The sequence below is a fragment of the Saccopteryx leptura genome, chromosome 2, assembly GCF_036850995.1.
Source record: "Saccopteryx leptura isolate mSacLep1 chromosome 2, mSacLep1_pri_phased_curated, whole genome shotgun sequence".
Lineage (NCBI taxonomy): Eukaryota > Metazoa > Chordata > Mammalia > Chiroptera > Emballonuridae > Saccopteryx > Saccopteryx leptura.
The window spans coordinates 201,013,089-201,039,969 of record NC_089504.1 but is presented as its reverse complement, the minus strand read 5'-3'; the positions used below and the strand labels follow the sequence as shown (position 1 = coordinate 201,039,969).

The following is a 26,881-nucleotide window of genomic DNA, read 5'->3' as shown; positions in this document are numbered from 1 at the left end:
GAACCTACAACAATAAAAATAAACATGAATCCACTGTGTACTCATATGCAACTTTATTAGAAGCGTCCTCTTAACATCGCACCAACAACATAACATGAGTAACATCCTCTCTGCCTCCAAACACTTTCTAGTCGCTATGCTAACATTTAAACATGCCTTAAAAATAAGATACAACACAAAAACAAATATAAAGTGCATGAAAAATACAACTCACCATTGTTATGAATATTGTAAGTTAAGGGTTATTTATTATTATGTTTATATAGAATGAGAGATAGTAGCCTATCTCTCAACAATCATAACGCTAAATCAGTGGGAGCCCTGAGCATGTTTCTCTGCAACGAGACGGTCCCATCTAGGAGTAATGGGAGACAATGACACCCGAAGTGTGTTGCTTATGTCCAGTCTATTCCGTAATTTTGTTTTGGTTGCTGTCACTGCAGAAAATCCTGCTTCATACAAATAGGATGTCGGAAATGACAACAGGGTTTTTAGTGCTTTTGTGGCAATCTTGGGGTGCTCTGCCATGACTTTAATCCAGAACACCGGCAGAGTTGTAGTCTCAAACATATTTTTAAGGCTGCCATCATTTGCGATCTCCAGTAGTTGATCCTCTTCTTGCATAGACACACTGGATTCACCTGGTTTGTTGACAAATGGATCGCGGATCCATTCCTTGGCAATTCGTGGGTCTTTTGTGGTTGGGAAGTAGCATTCAAACTCTTTTAAAAGCAGATACAGGTGATCGTGCACCAGCTGGGACAATGAAGGCTTGGGTTCAATCTCTTCCAAAATTCCCGCGAATGTTTGAAACATGTCAAATATACCCCTGTTCACGCGTCATCCCCACAAATCCAGTTTGGCTTTAAATGCAGCTACTTTATCTGCCAACTTGAAGACAGTTGTCATTTTCCTCTGAAGTAACCAATTGAGTTCATTGAGGAGGTTAAATATGTCACACAAGTAAGCGAGTTTGCGACCCATTCCTTGTCACTGAAATGTGCTGCTAGTGGTGACTTTTTTTCTGAGAGAAATCTCTGCAGCGGCTCTTGTAATTCAAACACTCTGACCAGGGACCTCCCTTGGGATAACCATCTTATTTCTGTGTATAAGAGAAGGCGTCTGTGCTCTGCGTTCATTTCCTCACATAGCTGCTCAAACAGGCCCGAGTGAAGGGCGTGTGCTTTGATGTGATTAATAACTTTAACGACATCATTCAATACGCTGTTAAGTTCCAGTGGTATATTTCGGCTAGCCAGCATTTCTCTGTGAATGACACAATGCATAGACTCGCATTCAGGTGCAACCTCCTTAATCTGAGTAGTTAAACCAGACATCCTTCCAATCATGTCAGCAGCTCCATCTGTGCATATGCCGACACAAAAAGACCATTGCAGTTTTCCTGATATATAGTCATCCAGCGATTTAAATAGTTCTGCAGCTGTGGTTTTGGTTGGCAATGATAGTACACATAACATATCCTCATGCACATCCTCTTGATAAAGATAACACACGTAAACAAGTAGCATTGCTTTGATGTCAATATCTGTAGATTCGTCAACCTGGAGAGCGTACCACAGTGATTTATTAATCCTTTCCAACAATTGTGATTCAATGTCCTCTGCTATTTCCTCAATGCGCCGTGTGATGCTGGTAGCCGAAAAAGGCATCTGTGCTATCTTTTTTTTTTTTTTTTTTTTTGTATTTTTCTGAAGCTGGATATGGGGAGGCAGTCAGACAGACTCCCACATGCGCCCAACCAGGATCTACCCGGCACACCCACCAGGGGGCGATGCTCTGTCCATCTGGGGCATCACTCTGCTGCAACCAGAGCCATTCTAGTGCCTGAGGCAGAGGCCATGGAGCCATCCTCAGCGCCCAGGCCAACTTTGCTCCAGTGGAGCCTTGGCTGCGGGAGGGGAAGAGAGAGACAGAGAGGAAGGAGAAGGGGAGGGGTGGAGAAGCAGATGGGCACTTCTCCTGTGTGCCCTGGCCGGGAATTGAACCTGGGACTCCTGCATGCCAGGCTGACGCTCTACCACTGAGCCAACCGGCCAGAGCCCTGTGCTATCTTTTTAACCACAGCCTCTCCTAGAAATTCATGACAAATGTCTTTAGTGGCTGGAAAGATCAATTCTTTGCCAATGGTAAATGGCTTCTTAGCCTTAGCAATACAATTAGCCACCAAGTATGATGCTGTCAGTGCACTCGCATTTATTGATGTAGTGGCCACCAGTAATTGTTTCTGTCCTTCTTGTTCATGCTTTTTTCTTTCGAAGGCTTGTCTTTTAAAGTAGGGTGCTTGATCTCCAAGTGGCAAAGCTGTTTTGAAGGCTTCATTGCCTCATTACTTAGCTGGTCACCACATATTATGTAGAGCGGCCTTGGTGCGCGAGAATCACCAGTTGCGATAAATCCATACTTCAAGTAGGACTCCTGGTATTGTCTGTTAAATGAATCCTTCTTTTTCTTCGAGGTCATAGGTTCTTCTTCTGTCTCCTCACTGGCCCTTTTCCACTTTGCAAAAAAACTTTTGATGGAATTTTATTTTTCACTCATTTTGCTAGTTTATGGGTTTAATTTTAGCAGCAACATATCAAGTGACCGAGACAAGCATCAAGAGTGAGTCTTAGACAGATGTAACAGAGGGAATCTGGTCATTTTTAAAAAACAAAACATCGTTCAGACTTAAATATAAATAAAACGGAAATAATGTAAGTTATTTATTCTTTCTCTGCGGACGAGTACCAAATGGCCCAAAGACTGGTACCGATTCGTAGCCTGGGGGTTGGGGACCACTGCTATAACCCACTGCCTGATGGATGGCTTACAGTTTACTCCTGTTGGGGACAGTCATGTTTTAATGAAAGTTCTGAAAGGCAGAAAGGCTTTCAAGGAAAAAAAAAAAAAAAGAACTAATCTCATACCAATGAGAGAGATTTGGGGGCAGAAATTTTCTGGTACCTTTCAATCATCTGAATCCACTTTCCTTAGAAGGCAGCCCAGAACCCAAAACTACTTCAGGTGCCCCAACATCATTCCAAGGGTCTTTTTTTTTTAATCTTTTTTAAATTTTTTTTAATTTTATTTATTCATTTTTAGAGAGGACAGAGACAGAGAGGGAGAGAGAGGAGAGAGAAACAGAGAGAGAGAAGGGGGGAGGAGCTGGAAGCATCAACTTCCATATGTGCCTTGACCAGGCAAGCCCAGGGTTTCGAACCGGCGACCTCAGCATTTCCAGGTCGATGCTTTATCCACTGCGCCACCACAGGTCAGGCCATTCCAAGGGTCTTATCAAAAGAGTCACCTAATAGTAAGAATTTTCTTGAGAGAGAGGAGTAGGTTTGTCTGCACTTAAGAGAAGTAGGATTTTTACCCTCTGTTTATGTGAAGGTCACTATTTCTCCAGGAGTCAACTCCCTTTACAGGGGAAGAGCACATCAGGTGTCTGTTGCTGATGCATCATCACTTGTCTGGTGAAGAGATGTTAATGGGTTTCCAGCCATGGAAGGGGGTTATCATGGGCTGTCCAGTAGCATCAGCTAAAGTGAGGCTTTATCTCAGCTGGGAGGATCTCCCTATTATGGGAGGTAAAGGGATCTAGTTCTTGCCTTTTTACAATTTATTTCTGGCTAAGAATGACTTCACTGAATGATCTCAACTGAAAGGAAAAGGGGAAGCATCCTGCACATTTCGGGCATCCTGGAAAGAGCCCCCTTTGAAGTCTGCCCTGCCCACTGCCACTGACCTCTGCCAAAATTAGGGCCAGACTGTCCTAGGTCCCTACCCCTGCTAGGAACAGACACTCCTTTAAAAATAAACAAAACTGGAGAAAAAGCCACTGGAGTTGGGTCTGCAGGACAACACAATATCCATAGGACAAATGCTGTGTGAAAAAGTCCAAGATAGGGGACCAGGAGAAATAAAGGACATCACCCCTCACCCTACCTTTGAAGAGTTCAAAGCCACTTGCAATTCACCCCGAAGAGCAGAGACTATCTAATAGCCACCTATACCCATGTCCTGATGAGTCCTGATAAGCAACTAAAATAACAAGTGCTATAAAAGGAGGAAAGAGCCCAGAGAGAGAACAGTTCAAGGCAGGGATGGGGGGGGGGGGGTGTCAAAGAAACTTACAGCAGACACAAGACTTGTTCTGGCTCCTTGGATCCCAGAGAAAGGTAAAGTAAGACAATTTCAGGACTAGCCATTGTAACTTAAATAACATTTCCAGGTATCTGAGCCAGGAATTTGAATTTTACCTGTGAGGGAATAGTACACTAACTTCCTAAAGCTTGAGCTGGCTGCATAGTAAATTTTTATTCAACTATGCATTGATATTAGCTGGGAAAGATTTGTTTCTGTGAAATGCCTGAATCAGTTCAAATGGAAATAAGCAACATATTTTTCTAATTAAAACAAAGGCATTTATTTATTCATTTGTTCAACAAAATACTGAGTGCATCCTAGTGCCAGCCAAGTGTTCCAGCACTAGAGACATAGTGGAGAATAGACACCGGAAGGTCCTGCCTTTGCAGCTTACACTTTGGAAGGGGAAAGCCACAATATAAAACATCAAATTAAACAAGGAGAGATCAGGAAGTAGTAAGTGGAAAATAAAACAAAATCATGCACTAGAACTTCTCATTCAGCTTGGATGGTCAGGGAAGAATGTCTGAGGAAGTGACATTTAATAAGAAATGAAAGGAGAAGAAAGATGGTGATGGAGTAGGGAGACGTTCCAACTGCCACTTCCCAGGACCAAATTGGATTACAACTTAATTTTAGAATAAATGGTGTTGGGAAAATTGGACAGGTACATGCAAAAAAATGAAACTAGACCACCAACTTACACCATTCATAAAAATAAACTCAAAATGGATAAAAGACTTAAATGTAAATCGTGAAACCATAAACATCTTGGAAGAAAACATAGGCAGTAAATTCTCCAATATCTCTTGTAGCAATATTTTTGCTGGGTAAGTGAAATAAAGGACAGGATGAACAAGTGGGACTATATCAAACTGAAAAGCTTTTGCACAGCTAAAGACACCATGAACAAAATACAAAGACAACCCACACAATGCTAGAACATATTCGCCAATACGTCTGTTAAGGGATTAATAACCAAAATTTATAGAGTACTTGTAAAACTCAACACCAGGAGGGTAAACAATCCAATCAAAAAATGGGCAAAAGAACTGAATAGACACTTCTCCAAAGAAAACATACAGATGGCCAATGGGCATATGAAAAAATGTTCAACATCACTAATCATCAGAGAAATACAAATTAAAACCACAATGAGATATCACCTCACACCAGTCATAATGACACTCGTTAACAAAACAACACACAACAAGTGCTGGCAAGGATGTGGAGAAAGGGGAACCTTCCTGCACTGCTGGTGGGAATGCAGACTGGTGCAGCCACTGTGGAAAACAGTATGGAGATTCCTCAAAAAATTAAAAATGGAACTGCCTTTTGACCCAGCTATCCCACTTTTAGGAATATATCCTAAGAACACCAAATCACTGATTCAAAAGAAGAAACGCATCCCCATGTTTATGGCAACATTGTTTACAATAGCAAAGATCTGGAAACAGCCTAAGTGTCTATCAGTGGATGAGTGGATTAAAAAGCTGTGGTACATATACACAATGGAATACCATGCGGCCGTGAAAAAAAAGGAAATCTTACCTTTTGCAACATCGTGGATGGACTTGGAGATTATTATGCTAAGTGAAATAAGCCAGGCAGAGAAAGACAACTATCACATGATCTCACTTATATGTGGAATCTAATGAACAGAGTGAACTGAGGAGTGGAATAGAGGCAGAGGCAGGGTCACAGGGAGCAGAGGGACAGCTGTCAGAGGAAAGGGATCAGAAAAGGTAAAGGGATTAGTGAAACTATATATACATAACACAGAGATACAGATAACAGGACAGCAAATCCTAGAGGGAAGGGGGGATGGAGTTAGGGGGAAGAGGACAAAGGGGGTATAAAAAGGGACAAAGAGGTGGGGGGAGTTATATTCAGTGGGACACTTGAATCCATATAAACACAATAAATTAAAAAGTAATAAAAATTTTTAAAAATGTAATGGAAATGACAAGAAGGAGCTGGAATGGCAGGGATAGGGTCATTTCAGGCAAAAGGAACATGTGTGAAGTACCTAAGGTAGAAGCTGAAAGGTCAGCCAAAGGAGGACACCCGAGTTCAGGCAAGAAAAGTTTATTAGGGGGTCATCTGCCGGGCTGACTCCTAAAGAGGAGGTCAGCAACTGGTTCTCTAACAGGTAGGGTTAGAGAGGGGATTTGAGGGTGGGGGCTGGTAGTCATTAAGGGGGAAAAAAGGATTAACCATAAGTAAACTAAGGGCCTTCCACACCCGGGTGAGTCAATCCAGATGTCTGGGGGGGGGGGGGGGGGTGTGTGATCTGGAATGTCCAGTTTTTTAATGTCTCTTTGTCTACTTAAGGGAAGAGGGGGTCATGGCCCCTGCCTGCAACCCTGATATTCCAGCCTTTTGTTATATGGTTAAGGGGCGATGATTATTTTTCTGTAATTGCTTCCTGCTGACTAGGGGTCATGAGTCATGGGAAGGGAGGGCTGGCCTCAGGCTGCGGTGACGAAGTAGAAGTAGGGACTTTCTGGCAGTTGGCTTGAAGTAACAGGAGCTCGTGGACAGTCTGGTTAGTGAAGGCCTTCAGGTGGTCCTGGAGGAAATTAGAGAAAAGGCACAGGAGACAGGCACCAAATGCTAGAATGACAAAAATGAGAGTGAATGGGCCAATAAATGGTAATAACCAAGACACCCAGTTTGTGCGGAGCCACAGATCCCAGGATTCTTCTTGTCTTTCATGGATTCGTTGAGCCTGTTCTGTTAGTTTTGTTGCTGCATCTTTAACCAGCCCTGACTGCTTGAGGCAAAAGCAACACTGTTCTTCTAGAAAAACACAGATACTTCCCTTTTCTGCAGTCAAGAGGTCCAAGCCACAGCGATTTTGTAGTGCGACAGCGGGCAGGGAATCAGGTTGGTCTTGGAGTATTACCAGAGTGGAGGCAATTTCCTCTAGGGAGTTTTGAAGATCTATATTGCTCGTTTGTTCCTCTGCTTGATTAGAAGAGTGCTAGGGATGGGAAGAGGCTCATTGGATGGAACTATGTTGATGTTAGGGGTGAGGTAGACTAGGGTACAGATTACTGTCCAGTTAGTTAGGAGGCACATGTAGGTGTTTGTCCCACACATGTAGAGAGCCCCTGTCCAGGAGATACAGACTTAGAGGTGAGGAGAGAATAGATGGACAAAGGGTCGTTCTCATCCTTCTGTTTCTGAGCTCCAGTCAGTTAGGGCAGAAGAAAGAGCAGCCCCAATAAGGGGGGAGAAATGAGTAGAGGATTGTTTTGAGCTCATCTTACTAACATACCTGCATATTTTTTTAAATGTAGAATTTAGTGGTTTATTTGGTTTTTTTGTTTGTTTGTTTTTACAGAGATAGAGAAAGGGCTAGATAGGGACAGACAGACAGGAACAGAGACAGATGAGAAGCATCAATCATTAGTTTTTTGTTGCGACACCCTAGTTGTTCACTGATTGCTTTCTCATATGTGCTTTGACTGCGGGCCTTCAGCAGACTGAGTAACCCCTTGCTCGAGCCAGTGACCTTGGGTTTAAGCTGGTGAGCTTTTGTTCAAACCAGATGAGCCCACGCTCAAGCTGGCGACCTTGGGGTCTAGAACCTGGGTCCTCCACATCCCAGTTCAACGGTCTATCCACTGTGCCACTACCTGGTCAGGCTGTTTGTTTTTCAATTTATTGATTTTAGCAAGAGAGGAAGCGAGAGAGAGACAGGAACATCAATCTGTTCTTGTATGTACCTCGCCGGGGATCAGTCCAGCAACTCTGTGCTTTGGGATAACCAACTGAGCTATCCAACCAGGGCCACATGCTTATTTTAATAGAACTCTCTGGGGCATATAAGGCTATTCTCTAAAGGAATAGCTTGTAATGGAAAGTCAGGCAATGGGGGACAGGCAGTGATGGGTCATTATCTGAGGCCAAAATAACCAAGATGGCTTCTCCAAAACTCTATGTAATTAGACTACTGTTTTAACAACAGAACCAGTATTTATCAATCATGTGAGTGATCAATGAAACCATTTCATAAGGAGGCACAGTCACACTGACCCCGTTCTTTCTCAGCTCTTTCACACAATATACCACTGTCACCTGGCTTCTGCTAGCTTCTTCTTTGTCTCCTCTTCTGGTCTGTACCTTTTTGGGTGTAAGGCCCAAGTCCTTTTCATCTCTGAGTCCCTGTAGTAAACCCAGCACCTGGAGTCACATGCATATAGTACACACATGCTTAATGCCTTCTGAATCTGCAGCGTATGTTTAGAACTATCTCTGATCCTTTGAAGGAAGCATAATGTTGTGATCGTCCTTTCCTCCCATGTGTCCAACTCATGTGTTAAGCTCTGGGACTATCAACACAACCCTGGAGCCAGTCCTAAAGGGCATACACTCCAGCAGGGGAGCAAGACTAGTTTAGAAAATCATCATCATCATCATCATCATCATCCCCCTTGAGCAGAAATACTTTCAGGGAGATGAAAGAGTTTAGAGAAAGAAACAACTGGGATCTGGTGATATCTGATTTTACCTTGAAGAATGAGGAGACCAGTAATGTGTGCAAAGTTGTTGTGGGCAGAGGAGCAAGGGTACAAAAGAACATGGTACATTTAGGGAAAAGTGACGTCTTTGAAGGTAGGACATAGGGTATCAATAGCAGGATGTAGGAGATTGTGAAGTTGGGAGGGAGCAAGAGCTATGGCAGAATAACAGGTTGAAGTAAGGTCTGAACATGCTTTATACCATTCTAAGAAGTTGTAATGTGTTATATCAGATACAACAAAAATCCAGTGGAGATTCTGACACAGCCAAAATGTCAAAAACTCAAGTCTGGTGAATTAGGTGGATGATCAAGCAAAGCAATCTGCTTTTGCTCTAAGTCCACAGACGTTCAACCAATAAATGACTGTGGAGTAGAGATTGACTTATCTCATGTTTGTTAAAAGACAGTACTGAAAGAATTCTTCTCAAAATGATTGAAGCAACTGAAAGATCTTGAAAATAAATGTACAGTCATCTGGATGGCCCTTGGGAGGACAAGAACCAACTACATGATGATTCTAGGAAGGATTTTAAAGAGCAATGCTAATTATCTACTATTTTTTAAATTAGTTTTTTTTTGCTTCATAGTCACACAATGAAGAGAACCTTGTAGTGGTGCCACGACCATGGGTAGTGTATGGCTTGTGGTTGGAACAGAATGAAAACACAAAAACAAAATATTTTCCCTAGCTAATTTCAGAGCAGAATCTAAAGCAGGTATCACCTTCACACACTAGCTCCTTGTTTCTAGACTAAGTAACAGAACTCAAAGATGAGTGTCCCTACTTTGGAGTCCATTGTGGCCACCAGGAACAAGCCTGTAGCTGACTATGTATTTTGTAACAACTGCAAGAATGGAAGTAATGCAGCATGCTAGAGAGAGCTAGCACAGAGCTCTTGGAGCAGATGTCAGGAGACACCAGGAGAGGTGAAGTTTTTAAAGTCATTGGGGTGAGTCAAGCAAGGCAAAGCAAAAGTCTAGCAAAGTATGTCCACAACACAACTCTTTATTTACCTATTCACTGAATTGCTGGGGGAACCAAAGTGGGATCCTCTAAACTGACAAGTGAGACTTTGAAAAGCTGAATCAAAAGCAGTGGTAGGGTTAGACCCAGGAGCAGTTAAAATATTCAACCTTTACCTGAAGAACAGATGTTTACATCAAGTGCAGCTACATAGCAAGACTGAGTCAAGAAGCAAGTTAACCCCTCTTTCTCAGATTCTTTCTCTCTCTCTCTCTCTCTCTCTCTCTCTCTCTCTCTGACTTTCATTGAGACAAGATCAAGGTTAGGGAAATCATCAGAGGTCTTCCTGGACTCCATAGATGATCCATGGTGAACTTTAAAATAATGAGTGGCTACTTCTAGACTCACTGAAGCCCCTGTACACAAGTGTACACAAGACAAGAGCTATACTTCTCTGCAAGCTGCTGGCTTCTGACCTTGTTTCCTATACCTGAGAAGTAAAGAGACCTTCTCCAATCTCCCCAGTGCTTACTCTTTAGTATATTCTATTTAAATGATAGTATAATTGCACCCCACATTACAGAGGATTTGTGGATTTTTCTGATTCAGCTTCAGATCAGACAGCATCTTGTTTCTGTTCCAATATGATCTCTGTTATCGTTTGATTACACAAATAATATATATTTATTGTATAAGTTTTAGAAAACCTAGAAAAGGCTGAATAAAGAATTTAAAATCCCTTGTCATATTTGATGTGTTTTCTTAAGGATTTTTTCTTCTGTACATATGTGTACATACTTGTAATGACAACATTAAGAAGCAAGTCCTATTTTCCCACAGGAAAAGTTATAATTGAGATTGCCTTCCAATCTGGTTTTCAGCATTCTATACATCGCAGTATGAGATTTCATTCTGTATGAAATGTAGAAATGAGATGGCCACAATGATGTGCATAAAACATAACTACAGTTACAGACATCTGCAACCACTAAAATTTAAAATTATAAATGAATACTTAGCTTTTAAAATTTTGTAATGTTCACAATTCCTACCACAGACAGTTCTCCAAATTACAGTGAAGACACAGAGGCTTCCATGACACTAAGTACTGCTACTAATCTTTTAAAGAGCTGGGCATTTTTAGAACTAAAGACTTCCCTTCTCAACCTTCCAAGAAAAGAAATCTCCAAGATCACCAGAACAACAGTATTTACAACAAAGCTGGTGCCCACCACCCCAGTCCCCAAATCTGACCAGTTATTGCACTGATATCACTGAGGTCTTTGTCTTTACTCTCTGGAAGCTAGAAGTCAGCTAATCCCATAATCCTTTTATCCCTAAACAATAGTAAAAAAAGGCAAGCCCTCTCCAGTTTCTGGTATCTCACATATTCTTAATTCTATATTCCTTAGCACTTTTTTTCTCCATCCTCTTCCATTATAATTTTTTTAAAGGAAACTTTTTACCATTTTTCTCTGGAATTAGCACTCCATGTAAAGAAATTTCTAATCCCCCCCCCCCCCCACACACACACATACAAACATTTCTGGTAATATCATGGGTTATTTGGAACAACTTCCTGCTGGAAACAACTAAAAGAGAGCTGAATTCACTTTTAAGTCTTCTTAAAGGTGTCAAAGAGTTAAAGAAGCAGTAGGGAATTATAAAATTAAAGATAAAATCACCCAATGAGTTAAATAAGCAGGAAAGCTACTGAGCACATTTATCAATTCAGAAAAGTTACAACTTGGTTTTAATGACCTTGTGGGGTGAAGGGAACACTTATCAACCTCAGTACCTGCACAGGGCAGAGGGTCAGGAGACACAGATACACTTTAGAGCAGTGTTTCCCAACGTGGGGCCCATGCCCCCCAGGGGGGCAATTCGATAGTTAAGGGGGCAATTTGAAAATGGACTCGACAGGACTTGAACTCTTTCGCCCCGGGCCATTTAAATGCAATGCTAGATATTGGTGCCAAATTTAACAAAAAATGCAATTCTTAAATCATTGCAGTAAATAATTATTAAGTATAATTTCGTTTGACGAGACCAAAATATCAACTGGGTGATTGGCGTCGTCAAGTAAACTTCGTCCTGGGTTCACCGCGGAGCATGCCTTCTGCCACGGGGAACCCCGGACGTTTTAAAAACTCGCTAAACAACGCAGTTATTCTCACCTAATTGGCCCATCGCAACTTCTGTAGTGTTTCACATCATTCAGTTGGTGTTAATTTGAAATAAGTGTCAGTCAAAACTGTTGTAAAAGCTCGTTGATTTAATAAATATACATATATATATATTGTATAGATATAATTGGTAAGTATTTGATTTTATTTTTATCAATATTAAACTCTTTATTAAGTACTTCTTGCATCGGGGCTAGAAAGCACTAATATTTTATAAATATTATTGGGGCTATAATAGTGCATGCACGACAATTTTAATTTTAGAAGCATAACTTTCCAGAAAATTTTGTCAAGTGGAAAAAATATAGATACCTTTTGATTTGCGGTGGTAGTGTAGTAAATGTGTTATATACATTTAAATAAATATGAATTTTTAGTATACATTTACTCTGTCACATTGAATATATTTTAACACATATTTTAATATTAGTTTTTAATTGATCTTATTTTTATTTCTTATAGCCCATAGTAAAATGAGTGGTGCAAGCAAGAAAAAAACTCATCAATATTCGGAGGAATATTTAAAATTTGGGTTCATACCCGCTGTTGACGATGAGCGGATTCCTTTTTGTCTTTTATGCCAGCAATGCTTGACCAACGAATCAATGAAACGAGGTCGTCTTGAGGCGCATTTGAAGGCAAAACATAGTGCTCATATTAATTCAGATTTGAGTTACTTTAAAACTTTAAAGAAAAATTTTGAAAAAAGAACAACATTAAAGTCTCTATTTACTGCTCATACTTCAACTAATAATCGTGTTCTTGAGGTTAGTTATCAAATTTCTTTATTCATCGCTAAAACTGGAGAAAATCACACTATAGGAGAGAATTTAATAAAACTGTCAATATCAGCATTTCTTAAAACGGTTCTTGAAAAAGATGACAAAGATGTAAAAGCTATGCCACTCAGTGACAATACTGTTAGCAGAAGAATATATGAAATGAGTGAGGATATTGAAAAACAACTTATTGAAAAGCTGAAAACAAGAAAATTCTCCTTGCAAATGGATGAATCAATTTTGAGAGACAGTGAGGCAGTATTGATAACTTACATAAGATATATTGATAAAGGACATTTTGCTGAAGAAATGTTGTTCTGTAAAAGATTAGAAAGCACCACTACCTCCAAAGATATATATAATAAGCTAAAAAACTACTTAGATGTCAATGATATACCAATGAAAAATATAACATCTTGTGCTGCAGATGGTGCTCCCAATATGATGGGCAAGAAAAATGGCTGCTTAAAACTGATGAAAGATGCAAATCCAGAAATGATTCTTGTGCATTGTGTTATTCATAGGGAAAACTTGGTAGCTAAAAACATCACGCCTGTTCTGAATGAAGTATTACATACAGTAATAAAGTGTGTTAATGCTATTAAAGCTAGTGCCAAATGTGAGTGCCTTTTCAAGCTATTTTGTGAAGAACAAAATGAAGACCATGTGAGACTTTTACTTCATACTGAAGTAAGATGGCTATCTAAAGGAAACTGTTTGAAAAGATTTATGGAACTATTTGATACTCTTAGTGATTTTTTAAGCGGCAAACCTGAAATGAAGTATCTGTTAACAATAGATGGTAAAGCATTTGTGAGTTATTGAGCCGATATCTTTGAAAAACTAAATATATTAAATAAGCAACTTCAAGGAACAAATAAAACTCTTGTCGATGCAAAAGCAAAGATATTTGGTTTCATTACCAATATTGAGTTATGTCAGAAACATATTAACAACAAAAACTTTAAACAGTTTCATTGGCTCCAAAAATGTGAAGTAACTGATACCGCTTTACTTGTTATTGTCAATCATTTGAATATTCTATCAGCTGATTTAAAAGAAAGATTTTCTGATTTAAAACAAATTGATTTCCCAACATGGATGATGCAGCCAATGTTAGTGGATTTGTCTGATATATCAAATATGCAGTATCAAGAAGAACTCACAGAATTGCAAAATGATGAGTCAGTTAAAGCTTTATTTAATATCAAAGGAGCGATGGCCTGGCTTTGTGAGGAAACAGAAATCAAATACCCAAATTCAACCAAATGTGCAAGAAAACTATTGCTACCGTTTCCATCTTCATTTTTAGCTGAATGTGGATTTAGTGCTGTAAATGATTTACTGGTAAAAAAAAGAAATAGGCTGGATAAAACACAAAGTGGAGACTTGAGACTAAAGCTAACCAAATTGGAACCTAATATAAAATCTCTGTGCAGCAAGCATCAAGCGCAAGGATCACACTAAATTAAAATAATAAATTAATATAGAAAAATCTGTATTAAAATTATTTGGAATTTAAATTTCTGTTTTTCATTATATGTTTTGAAATTTTACTTACTGTGTTTTGTTAACAATTTCATAGTGATTTCTTCCTAGAACCTATCATTTATGTTTATTAAGTGAACAAATCAATTTTTTAATGTTAAAAATTATGTATGTTACATGGGGGGGACATAAAAATTTTAGAAAGGTTAAGGTGGGGCATGGCACAAAAAAGGTTGGGAAACACTGATTTACATGGTACATCCAGTGCAGGGTCAAGTACATCTGAGCATAAAGAGAGATTGAGAGCTGAGAGGAATGCCAGCTGTGTGCACCTGCAGCCCGAGAACACTTGGCCTACCTTAACATACCCATACTGAATATTTCATATAGAAATCTATTCCAAAATGGTTGAGGCATCATTCTTGTACTTCATACCAAGTGTCCTCACATTTAATAAAAGAGCATATAGCACAATAGTTAAGGACTCACTCTGTAACCAAGCATAAGTGGATTCAAATCTTACTCTATGAACTATACATTTCTCAATCCAAATGGGAACAATAATAATACCCTTTTCCAAAGGTAATTATAAAAATTAAATGAAAAGATACACATAAAATACTGAATATAGAGTCTACCATCCAGGGAACTTAATAATGATAAGCTACTGTCACTGTATATTAGGTTATAGGAGATTCCTTTTTGGCTATTTGAGATAAACAAAAATTGAGTCAGTTTCTTGAATATCCACCAATACCAGCAAACATATGGATAAGATTAATCCCAATACTTGTGATTACAATTTGTTTATTCTAAAGGTGAATTTCATGATTTAAAAAAATTCCACTTATCTTCATATTTATTTATTTATTTACCTGGTGAAGTTGAGGACAATTTAAAAAATAATTCTATATATTTGAAAGTCATTGGAGAAATTTATATGGCCTTATTTCTTTCTTTCTTTTTTTCTCTTAAGTAAGAGACAAGGAGGCAGAGAGATAGACACTCCTGCATATTCCCCAACTGGATCCACCTTGTAAGTCCCCTACCAGGGGATGCTCCACCCATCTGGAGCCGCTGCTCTGCTGCTTGGCAATCAAGCTATTTTAGCACCAGCAGTGAGTCCATGGAGCCATCCTCAGTGCCCTGTGCCAACTCACTGGAACATTTGAGACATGCTGCAGGAGGTGAAAACAGAGTGAAAGAAAGATAGAGAAAGGAAGGGGAGAGGTAGAGAAGCAGATAGCCGCTTCTCCTGTGTGCCCTGACTGGGAATCGAACCCGGGACTTTCACATGCCAGGTGGATACTCTACTGCTGAGCCAGGTCTTGGCCTTATTTTTTTAGTTTAGTATTTCTGAAGTAGCTACCACCTAATAATGGGATTCTTCAGAACAGTAACTTGTCATGTGTGAAATTATTCTTTTTCTTAATTTTATTTATTTATTTAACTTTTTATTTTTGTATTTTTCTGAAGTGAGAAGCAGGGAGGCAGAGAGACAGGCTCCCACATTTGCCTGACTGGAATCCACCCAGCATGCCCACCAGGGGGCTATGCTCTGCCCATCTGGGGTGTTGCTCCATTGCAACCAGAGTCATTCTAGCGCCTGAGGAGGAGGCCATGGAGCCATCCTCAGCGCCTGGGCCAACTTTTGCTCCAATGGAGCCTTGGCTGCAGGAGTGGAAGCGAGAGATAGGGAGAAAGGAGAGAGGAAAAGGGTGGAGAAGCAGATGGGTGCTTCTCCTGTGTGCCCTGGCTAGGAATCGAACCAGGGACTTCCACATGCCGGGTCGATGGTCTACTGCTGAGCCAACCGGCCAGGCAGGCTGAAATTATTCTTTAAAAGTATAAACTTCTATACAAATATCAGGGGTTATTTTAATTAAGTAAAGTCTTTTTTTAAAAAAATAATTCTGTGTATGAAAAGATTTAAGACCATGGGCCATAAAATTCATCATCTGTAAGGGCTATCGATCTTCGGGTAGCCAAAGGACATGGCACATTGTCTGTGCTTAGTAATGATATATCTTATCATTAACATTGACTTTTTGTTTGCTTTTAGTTTTATAGAAAATCTTACACAGAAGATGTACCAACTTAGAGGGATAGTTATGTAAAGAACTTGAATGTGGAAACCATGAACATTCATAGTGTCATCCCTGAGGTCCTTGCATACCAGGTAGATTCCAGTACTGGTCAATTTAGTGCTAAATCACCAAAGACCCAGATTCTGTCTTTCCATTCAGCTATCCTTAGTGTGTCACTTTTACCCTCAGGCTATTTGGCTTCCTGATAACTTCCCATCCAGACAAAGAGTGTCTGAAGGGAGATTTTTTAACTTCCCTCTATGAGGAAAAAAGATTTAGCGTTCTTCTCCCCAGTATACGCATGCTTCTTCCCAGTCTCCCATCCTCCCAATACAGTCATACCACAGCTTTGTTTAGAGAGATGTGTTTAGCCTGACCAGACAGTGGCAGAGCAGATACAGCATCAGACTGGGACACAGAGGACCCAGGTTCGAAACCCTGAGGTCACCGGCTTGAGCACACGCTCACCAGCTTGAGCGTGGGGTCCTGAGTGTGGGATCATAAACATGACGTTATGGTCACTGGCTTGAGCTCAAAGATTGCTGGCTTGAAGCTCAAGGTCACTGGCTTAAGCCCAAGGTCACTGGCTTGAGCAAGGGGTTACTCACACTGCTGTAGCACATATGAGAAAGCAATCAATGAACAACTAAGGAGACTAAGGAGCTGCAACAAAGAATTGATGCTTCTCATCACTCTCCCTTCCTGTTCATCTGTCCCTATCTGTCCCTCTCTCTGTCTCTGTCACAAAAGAAAAAAAGAAAAAGATGTGTTGACATTTTGAGGACTAGTTAGACATTAAAACTCATATTATGATTCATAATCACTTTCCTGTGCAACTTTGTTTTTTTCTGGAGTTAATAATTATCTATTTTTATTTGTTTATTTTTCAATGTACTACTGACCCAACAGCAAAGCCGCTGTTAATCATTTAAATTTCCTTCAAGATGTTTAGAAACATCAGGTGTTTATTAAATCCTATTCCAGAAAAATTATCTCTTGGATACTTCTGGTGTGTTCTGATCTGGGCTAGCTGCCATTTTGGAATCATTCTTTAACATCACCTACATATTCTCCTTCCTGCCTCTTCTTTCAGCAGTTCTCTTTCTTGGTTCACTCCATAGTTTTCATGGTGCATACCCTCCAGTTTCCTTCTGAAAAAGGAATAAATCAGAGGTAAATTTATACAATCTTGAAAATGTCTTTGTTGTGTTTCACTTGATTGATAGTTTGGTGGGTATAAAATTACAGGTTAGAAATCATTTTTGCTTCTAACATTTTTGAGAACATTCCTTCATCTTCTTTTAGATTCAAGTTTGCCTTTGAAAAATCTAGAACTGTTTTGATCCACAATCCTTTTTTTTTTTACATAAGCTGTTTTCTCTCTAGAAGCTTATAGAATCTTTTTTTTAAAAGAATTTTCTGTTTATTTTTATTTTTTATAAATAAATTTTTATTAATGTTAATGGGGTGACATCAATAAATCAGGGTACATATATTCAAAGAAAACATGTCCAGGTTATCTTGTCATTCAATTAAAAAATATGGAATGCTTCACGAATTTGCGCGTCATCCTTGTGCAGGGGCTATGCTAATCTTCTCTGTATCATTCCAATTTTTAGTATATGTGCTGCCGAAGCAAGCACAATATAGAATCTTACTTATATCCCTGTGCTGTGAAGTTCCCTGGGGCTGCCTTGATGTAAGTCTGTATTCATCCATGTTGATGGTCACTCAGTGGGCTCTGTTTCCTTAGTTCTTTGGCAATTTTGTTGAACCATTTCCTTGATGATTTCTTTGCCTCCATTTTTCCTCAATTTTACATTATAAACCTTTTCCTTCCTTCCTTCCTTTTCCTAATTTATTTTAGAGAGAGACAGAGAGAGACAGAGAGAGAGAGAGAGAGAGAGAGAGAGAGAGAGAGAAAGGGGGGAGGAGCAGGAAGCATCAACTCCCATATGTGTTTTGACCAGGCAAGCCCAGGGTTTTGAACTGGCGACCTCAGCGTTCCAGGTCAATGCTTTATCCACTGCACTACCACAGTTAGGGCTACCTTTTTCTTTTTTTTAATTGCCAATGTAATGAGCAAAAACAATAAATTTATTTTTCTAAACTACTTTATTTATTTTTTTTATAAATAAATTTTTATTTTAATGGGGTGACATCAATAAATCAGGGTACATACATTCAAAGAAAACATTTCCAGGTTATCTTGTCATTTAGTTCTGTTGCATACCCATCACCCGAAGAGAGATCGTCCTCCGCCACCCTCCATCCAGTTCTCTCTGTATCCCTCCTCCTTCCCCTCTCCCTACTTCCCTCCCCCCACCCCCGTAACCAACACACTCCTGTCCATGCCTCTTAGTCTCGCTTTTATGTCCCACCAATGTATGGAATCCTGCAGTTCCTGTTTTTTTCTGATTCGCTTATTTCACCCCGCACAATGCTACCAAGACTCCACCATTTCACTGTAAGTGATCCAATGTCATCATTTCTCCTAGCTGAATAGTATACCATGGTGTATATGTGCCCCATCTTCTTCATCCAGTCCTCTATTTTTTTTTTACAGTGATTAAAAGCCTTTAAGCAAACTCTTGGCCAATACAGCAAGAATCCATAAAAGAGTAGTGTCCTTAACATGTTCACCAAGTCCAAGTTGGCCCCATCACCATGCCAAATCCCTGAAAAATGCAACCCAACCACAGTTCAGTCTGTTAGGAGCTGTCACAGGGAGCAGGAGTCCAGGAAAGTTCTCCACAGGAAAAGTCTGCATGGCACTGGAATTGTTGTCTCCATTCTATACTTTGCAGCTCATGTCCAAGTCCCAATGACCGCTGCTTCTAGCTGGTAATGATTCAGGTAGACTGGAAAAAGCCATTTGCAGCATGCGTGGATATGGAGCTTCTGTTCTCCTCTGCCTGGAGAGTTGAGACCAGGTTGCTTTTCCCTGGAGCTCTGTGACTGTGGCCTGGTAAAGAGAACCTTGGGATACACTAAGCTGGGTGGCAAAGGTAAATTCATAATACAAGTTGGCAAAAGGAGAAAAGAGAGCTCTAAATTAGGAGTAGGTTCCAGCCTGAAATATGAGTGGGGAAAACAATACATTTTTACAAGTTTCAATATTCATTTCTTCGGTTACTAGTCATGTTCAGTAACTTTTCACAGTACCTTTACTATTTTTCTTTCTTATGTTAATTATCTTTTTAAACCCTTTGTCTATTGCATTCCCTTTTTTTCCCCAGCAGGACAAGAGTTAAACCAAAATTGAGAGAAAAACTAATCCTATTTTTAAGTGAAAGATTCTTCAGCCATTATAAAAAGTAAAAGAAAAAAGAAACAAAGAGAAAAGCCTATGTAGTTCCACAACCCAAAGAGAGTAGATATTTTGGTGTTTTCTTCCACCCTCCTTTTCTTTCTTTTTTTTTCTATGCATTTGATTTTGGCCCATGATGTTATCTGACAAAACTATGACCATTCCATATATATAATTATGTGCCTTATAATTCTATCTTTATTTATTTATTTTTTATTTTTGTGACAGAGACACAGAAAGAGAAGACAAAGGGACAGATAGGGACAGACAGACAGGAAGGGAGAGATGATGAGAAGCACCAATTTTTCATTGCGGCACCTTAGTTGTTCATTGATTATTTTCTCATATGTGCCTTGACCAGGAGGCTACAGCAGACCGAGTGACCCCTTGCTCAAGCCAGCGACCTTGGGTTTAAGCTGGTGAGCTTTGCTCAAACCAGATGAGCCCGCACGCAAACCGAAGACCTCAGGGTTTCAAAACCTGGGTCCTCTGTGTCCCAGTCTGATGCTTTATCCACTGTGCCACCACCTGATCAGGCTCTATCTTTATTTTTAAACCTCTAGAAGGCACATTTGAATGACTCACTAAATTCTTTTTTAAAGTTTCTTATCAAGGAGTTCTCTCCTTTAATATTCTAATTTTCACATAGCACTTGTTCTGAAATTATGGCAGGGAAAGGGCTGCATCTTGGAGATATGTGGAATTGGAAACTTAAAATAGTTCTGTGAGGAAAGGGAGTGAGTTTAAAATAAGAGTTGTGAATCTCTAAGATTCCAGGCTCAGGAACTCCCCACTCTTGGGATAACTTCATGATTTCTCTGTCCCTCTTTCTCTCATGAACTGTATCCAGATCCTCTCTACTCTCTTCATCTTAGATTCAAGTCCTTGCCTCACCTTTCTTTTCTCACAGCCCATTCTAGATCCTAGTGACTCACATGCCATCATCCATTGACCTATTTCCCCAAGATACCTTTGTGACTCAGTCCCTCACCTTCTCTAAGTCTTTATTAACCAGTGTCACACACATGCACATGCACACAGATTCCTCTATTCCTATACCTTGCTTGAGGGTTTCTTTTATATGTAATTACACAAATCTATTGTGTTTACTATTTATTTATCCCATTTCCCACCCAAATTTGGAGATCTTAGTTATGTTCACTGATGTAGCCCATGTATGACTAGGACGGTGTCTGGTGTTGATAACTTTCTGTTGAATGAATAAATGATTGCTCAAAGAAGCACATGAGATGCTTCTATCACCTTGACTTTTTCTCACCCTCCCTGTGTCAATTTCCGAACCTGAATGTACCCAACACTCATTTTCTCAGCCTCTGATGCTGTGGCTTCTATTTTCAGGCTGCTGAAAGTTGCTAGGGAAAGTCACTGGTATATGCCAGGTGGATCTGCCAGAAAGTCATATTGCTAAACTTCATATGTGCCTGTAAATCATACCTAACACAGCCTTTGTATTTATCTCGTTGCCTTCCTCACAAATTCCATGCTGTGATGCTATAAAACACCTTTCCCTTTGCATAGTGTGGGGTCAGATCTGTGGCTCACCCACAGACAGGGTTCAGGTTTTGAGCAACAGCTTTTCATTTCTGCAATAGGTTCTTCCCAGCTCTTATGTTGTCCCTAATCGTGATGGCCTTTTCCCCTGACTATTTCTAACTTAGGTAATCTTGCTGAATTTTAAATGATTTCACAAGCTGCTTTAAATTACTTTAACGGAGAGGATTTTAATGTCTTTTTATGTTCTTAGGTGAATTTTAAAATCCTTTCTTGTTAATCTTAATGATGGAATAATAATCCATTATAAAATAATGTACCTAACCTTTACCAGTGTTGGACATACATGTATTTCCCCATTTATTTTGTCATTGTAAGAACCTAGGGACATAAATCTTTATTTTGCATTTCTGAAAGTTCCTTATAGTAGATTGCTAGATTTACTGGGATCAAAAGGTATAAGCATTTTAAGACCATGATAAATTTTGCCACATTTCTTCTTAGAAAAGTTGTAGATTTAGTTCTTACCAGTTACAGTGATCATTTCATTATACCTTCACTAGGACTAGGTGTTTTTGTTTTATCATCTTTTTTCCAAACTGAATAGACAAACAATGGTGTTTTATTTTAACTGCTTCTCTTTCATCATTTGTATATATGACATTTTTTACATATTCATTAGTTATTTGTACCTTTTTATGAATTGCTTATTAATTTTTTCCATTCACCTATTGAGGTATTCATGTGTTTGATCATTTTGTCAATGTACTTGATAAATTTAGTGTAATAATTATGTGTAACATATACTGAAAATAATTTTCCAGCTTGATAACTGCCTTTTCATTCATTTTTGCTTTTTTTATATATACATACTCTTTATTACAAATTGAATTTGTTGGGACGACATTCTTCACAAAACCGTACAGGTTTCAAGAGTACCACTCAATATAACACCATCTGCACACTGCACATGTGCCCTCCTCCCCGAGCAAGGTCTCCTTCCATCTCCATTCCCCCCACATTTGCCCACTGCCACCTAGTCCCCACCCCTGCTTTCCCTCTGGCTATTGCCACCCTGTTATCTGTGTCTATATGTTATCTTTGACTTTGAAATCTTTGCATTTGCTCTCAATTTTGCCTTAGAGGGTCTTTCCTGAATGAGAAATTTGATATTGTCATCCTGACTGGCCCCAGTACACAGTTTACGGGTTCCATACCCAGTCAGGGCACATATAGGAATAGATCAATGTTTCTGTCTCTCTTTCTCTTTCTTCCTCTCCTTCTAAAATCAATAAATAAATTTAAAGAAATTGGATATTGTCTTTTAGTTTTTGTTTTTAATAGTTTGACATTTATAAAAGTTATTCTTTATAGATTAGCATGTGTTATAATTTTTTTTGCTGATTTTTATTTTTTAAAATGTTATTAATTTAAAGAGTTCTAAGAAATTCAACAGGATTCTCAGCAATGATTATTTCTGAGATGTATGAGATTTGAAACATAATTATAAAAGGCTAAAAAACAAAGGATTCATTCCTGTTTTTTCCTTTTTTAAAAAAATTCAGATGATTTGCAACATCAGGACAGTTGAGTAGTTGTGGCACAGCCTCAGTCGTCCTCAAAGTTGTTGCCCCCCCTCATGGGGGCCGAGCATCGCATGGAGGACAGTAATGTATCTTCAACTGGTTTCTTGGGGTTCTCCTCCAGTTCTGTGTTGATTGCTCCAGACTTAAACAATTTCCACTCCAACTCATCTCTTGTCAGGTTCATGCCACCAAACACTAGAGGTCCAATAAATTGAGCCTTGATGTCACCTTCAAAGTAAACAAATACTGTGGGCAGATTCCTGTCAGGAAAATTGGGTATGCAGGTTGTTGAAATGGCTTTGATAAACTTGACGTCAGGAAACTTCCTGGCAAGTCCACTGAAGTGCTGATTTATCAGAGCACAGAGGGGAATCTCTGGTTTGTAAAGGTGTAAGATCACCCACAAGCCCCCGCCAGCTTTGGTAACTTCCTGAATATAATCCTTTCCTGAGATCTCCAAAATGTCTCCAAATTTATTCTTCAGTTTAGTTGCTTCCCACTCAGCCAGTCTCTGCTTCCTGTACATTTCAATAGCTCGTTCATCTTCCTCATTAAATTCGTCTTCATTATCCTCTAATTCTTCCAAAGTCATATCTTCATGTTTTCACAACTGACTGCTGAAGGACTCGCTGCTCTTCCTCTTCTGCCTCCTTTTCCAGTTTGTTCAAACTTTCCTTTGAGGGCAAGATGCCCTTTTTGCATAAGATGTCATTCCACTCAGTGTCTGCATTGGGGTCCTGCATCTTGTCTCAAATAGCTCAAGCCAGGCCGGCCATGGTGTCCGGGCCTGTCACCTCTCTTCTGCGCACACACCAGTAGCCAACTACTTGTCCCAGTTTAGGCGTTTTAGCTGAACCAACATATAACACCTTTTCTCCTTCATGAATTAAAAGCCAATTAAAAGATAAAGACACAATGTGGCCTGGTGGTGTCTTTATTTCTGAGTAAAGCTCAGAATTAGATTAGAACGTGTAATGTTAGATAAATAGTCAAAATAGTCTGCTAATGCATCCTGACCCTGAATTAAGCTGCCTCTGCCACCCAAACCCAGGCCGTGCCTGACTTCAAACAAGTCCCAGAAGGGCAGAAACGGGACTCAGCGAGGCACCACAGAGCAGAAGGTAGAGGGCAGAGGGGGAGGCGAGAACTTGGGAAGGGAGTTGGGAACATGAGTCTAGTGAAGACCCTGTACACAGAAACACATAGTCAGGGAAACGGTTTCTCTGCATTCTTTCCTCCAGTGCCACTCACAGCCCCCTTTCCTTCTTTCCCTCCCATCCTGTTTTGTGATGCCTTCTTTATCACTATTATATACACCCTGTGGGCTCTTTCTGGTCTATCTCTCTGTTTCACTAATAACACTACTAGTAAAAACAAATTGATAACACTATTGTTCTTTTCTGTTCTCTTTTACTCTCCGGGAAAGCTAATTCCTCCCTGCCAATCCCCCTCCCTTTTGTTTTCCCTCAAAATGCTTTGGTTACTATGGCCTATTGTCCTCTAGATGGACTTTAGAATGATTTTGTAATATTCCAAAAACAATGCTATTAGGGTTTTAATTGGAGTTATATTATAACTATAAATTAATTTGGTATGAATTGATATCTTTATAATATTCAGTTCTCCCATACAAGAATATATGATTCTATTTATTCAATCCTTTTTTTATATCTTATAGTAAAATCTTATCATTAATTTATATAAATCTTTCATATTTCTTGTTAAGTTATTCCTAGGCATTTCATCTCTTTTGTTACTATTGGGAATGCAAAATGTTTTTCCATTATGTTTGCTCTCTGATTATATATATAGCAAATCCAGTAATTTTCAGATATTTATCTTTGAATGTGTGTGTATCTTTTATATATTAGATCATCCTTTTTACTCTTTTATTAATGTCAATACTTTCTCCCTTGGGTTTTCTCGGCTGAGCTTTTGAGTTGGAGTGCTTCCTGTGGTCCACTGGTGTGCAGAGAACGAGCCTGCAGTGACCTGGAAGGACCAGCTAGATAGCAGTCAAGGCAGGTTTGATGCAGCCTTTTATAGCTGGTCACCTACAATCATGAAGATCCTTGGAGGCTTGACAGTTTGCCTCAAGTACAGTGGCCCTGACTCTGTGGTCACGATTAGCAATGAGCACAACCAGCCTCATCTGACTCACCCTGCTTCATGGCAATGTGCTAAACTCGGATGATGAGGTGCCCTCCGACCATGATGTTCCTTCAGCGCCAGCCACAGACCACATCTCTGCCCTGTGGTCATGGGGCCATGGAGCCACTAGAGGAGTGTAGGTTCTAGGTGCCCACTGTGCCCAGATCACAGCCCATGGAACACTTGGTTAGGGGCTCAGGGCAGGCACTTCACCAGGTGGCAACTTGGAATCTTGGTCCTGACACATGACAGATGCTGCCACTTATCTGTGGCTGATGGAGTATTTTAGTGACATTCAAGCTACTTGCAAGGTGACCGCTTCAGTAACAGCTGCCTCTTCTTCACATCTAAGCTCCATCACTGCTTTGAAGTACATGATATGAAAAAGTTCTACTGTTGAGAAAAATCTGTTTGCATCATCATCACACATTTCAATGTCACATTTCCAGTCCTTGGCTGTATTGCACCGAAACCAGCAAGAGTATACAAAAAGCCTTTCTTTTCTACATGTCAGTTGGATTCTACTACATTTCATTTGCCTTGTTTTTATTCTTATCCTGCATCTCTGTTGCTGGTCATTAAAAATTGGGGAAAATTCAGTCATTATTCTTTCAAATATTTTTTATGAAGTTATTCCCTTCTACTGTCTTTCTGGGACTCTGATGGCACAAATGTAAGACCATTTGGTATTCTCTCACTGAAAAGAGAGGGGCTTTCAATTCCTACATCTGCCAAATCTTTTTTCTCTCTGCTGTTCCAACTGGATAATTTTCATTGATCTGTCTTTAAATGTAATGACTCTTCTGTTATCTGTGGTCTGGTTAGTCAGTCCATCTGGAGAGCATTTAATTTGACTACTTATTTTTTAGTTCTAAAATTTCCATTTGGTACTTTTCATATCTTCATTTCTTTGCCAAGACTTTCTGTCTTTCCATTCACGTCAAGTCTGCTTGCCTTTACTTCTTGAAGCATCTCTATAACAGCTACTTAAGAGATATAATTCTAAAATCTGTCATCTCAGTGTTGGTATCTGTGCCTTATTTTTTTCTCACATGAGTTCATATTTTCCTGGTTCTTTTTCTGAGGAGTAATTTGGGAGTGTACTTTCACAGTCTGAATGTTATATAATGAGACTCAGAGTCTTGTTTAAATCCTAGGGAGAACAGTTTTGTTTTAGCAGGCAACTGACCTGGTTGGATTCAAGCCACAAGTGCCAAACCGCTTTCTGTGGGTTGTGGTTCTAACGACAGTTCAGTTTTCTAAGTCTTTGCAGGGCTATTTGGATATGTGCCCTGTGTGTGCCATCTTGTGACCAGTGTGGAACCAGCACAGTCCTCTGTCCCATAGTGCAGCCCTCATAGTCTGGTATTCTGTTTAGGGCCAGACCTATACATAGGCAGGTCAAGGGTGAGCCTAAGGGTTCATAAACAACTTTATGGGGTTGATTTCCTGAGCTCTCCTTTCTCTATGATCTCCTTGATACTTTTCAATGCCCTGAGGCTTCCCTTCTCAGGCTGTGTGTGTAAGTACCCCACTCTGCTATGTACATCCTACACCATGGAGTATGCATTCCCACACATGAACTATGCGCACAATTGACAGAGCCAGTATGAGTGCCACATTTCCCCTACCCAGATCATAGCTTAGGACACACTTCAGAGGCTGAGGATGCATTAAACATTTGAGAAAATCAAAGCTCTATGAAGAGCAGGGACATGTCTGCTGGATAGACAACCAGTAGTATCTATAAGCAGCTAGGCAGCTTCTTTCCTCCTTTTTCTCCCTAAACCACTCAGTGTCATCATCACCCTCCCAGTCACTCAGGCTCAAGCCTCAGAGTCTTTTTCCCACTGTGGTTTTCCTGCCCCCCATATCCAGTCAGATGCTCAGCCTAAAGAAGCCCCCTCACCAAGGCCTCTCTTCCATCCTCCCTGTTGAGCTTCTCGTATAGTATTCTTGGGATCAATGCAGTCCAGAAAAGTCTTCTTCTAATGGACTTCTGTGGGTATCTTACTCAGAAAGAAATTTAATATGAGAAAGTACTTTCTCTCCAGCATAGCTGGGTGCTCACTTCTGTGCTGCCAGGCTCCCCGTGCTCCTCACTTTATGTCACTAATCTCTTTGTAATGACTTGGTCA

General features: G+C 39.8%; 1 non-coding gene and 1 pseudogene across 1 annotated transcript; both read right to left on the bottom strand.

Moving 5' to 3' along the window:
- Positions 1-17,719: 17,719 nt before the first annotated feature.
- LOC136396442 (U6 spliceosomal RNA) lies at positions 17,720-17,827 on the bottom strand. Its single transcript, XR_010749729.1, has one exon. It is a non-coding gene; the product is annotated as a U6 spliceosomal RNA (small nuclear RNA).
- A 4,787-nt stretch (positions 17,828-22,614) lies between these two features.
- On the bottom strand, positions 22,615-23,395 carry LOC136393282 (phosducin-like protein 3 pseudogene; annotated as a pseudogene).
- Positions 23,396-26,881: the final 3,486 nt, after the last annotated feature.